Here is a 1,244-nt window from a genome sequence, read left to right as displayed (position 1 = left end):
ACTAATGAAGAAAGTAGAAATGGAGAAAGTAGAAATATATTAAATTTTGCTTTAGCGTATGATTTTGTTATTACTAATACTTTATTCAAGAAAAGAGATGAGCATCTTATTACTTATAAGAATGGATTTAATAAAGCATAACTTCATTATTTTCTTATGACAAGATGAGATTGTCGGGATTGTAAAGATTGTAAGGTCATTCCAAGTGAGGATTTAAGTACCCAACATCCTTTATTAGTTCTAGATTTTAAGATGAAGAATTGTAAAATAAAGAATATTAGGACTCATTATCGTAGAATTAGTTGGGGAATCTAAAAGACATAGATAAAATTATTTTTATAAGTAAAATTCAAAGCTTCAAAATTTGGGATGTTTATGATGAAACAAATGCTATGTGGGATAAAGCAAGAAACACTATTAAACAAGTAGCAAAGATGTACTTGGAGAATCAAAAGAAAAAATTTCTTTAAATAAAAATAGTTGGTGGTGGAATAATAATGTGCAAGAGAACTGGAAAAATATCAAACAACCCGCAGGGAGTCTAAAAGAACAATATGTGACGCTGAAAATTCTACTTTTAATGATCTATATAATATATTGGATACTAAGGAGCATGAAAAATATATGTATAAATTAGTCAAATAAAGAGAAAAAAAAAGTAAAAATTTAACTCAAGTAAAGTGTATTAAAGATGAAAATCGAAAAGTGTTTTTCTTAGAAAAAAGATATTCAACATAGGTGGTGAGTTATTTGATAAACTTTTTAATGAAGTTTCTTAAAATACGATCGGCCTTAGTGATCATAATATCGTTAATAATAATAAAACGTTTCATTTTTACCGTCGCATTAGTAAAAAACAAGTTGATGAGACTTTAAAAAAAATCAAGGGTGGAAAGTCTGTAGAACCTGATGATATCCCAATTGAAGTATGAAAATGTTTAGGAAATTTGGGAGTTCCTTGGCTTACCTATTATTTTAAAAAATAAAAAGAAGTTTAAGGAGTGGAGGAAGAGTGTTTTGGTCTCCATTTTTAAGAATAAAGGGGAAGCACAAGAGTGTGTCAATTATAGAGGAATTAAGTTGATGTGTCATATTTTAAAATTATGGGAGAAAGTAATTGAACATAAGTTAAAACGTATTACAAAGATTTTTCATAATTAATTTGTATTTATGTCGGACATGTATACTATGGAAGCCATACATTTATTGAGAGGTTTGATGGAGAAGTTAAGAGATAATAAGGA

This window comes from Phalaenopsis equestris, unplaced genomic scaffold (genome assembly GCF_001263595.1).
Source record: "Phalaenopsis equestris unplaced genomic scaffold, ASM126359v1 Scaffold232946, whole genome shotgun sequence".
In the NCBI taxonomy this organism is placed as follows: Eukaryota; Viridiplantae; Streptophyta; class Magnoliopsida; order Asparagales; family Orchidaceae; genus Phalaenopsis; species Phalaenopsis equestris.
The sequence above is the reverse complement of the archived record's forward strand: the minus strand, read 5'-3'. Positions refer to the sequence as shown.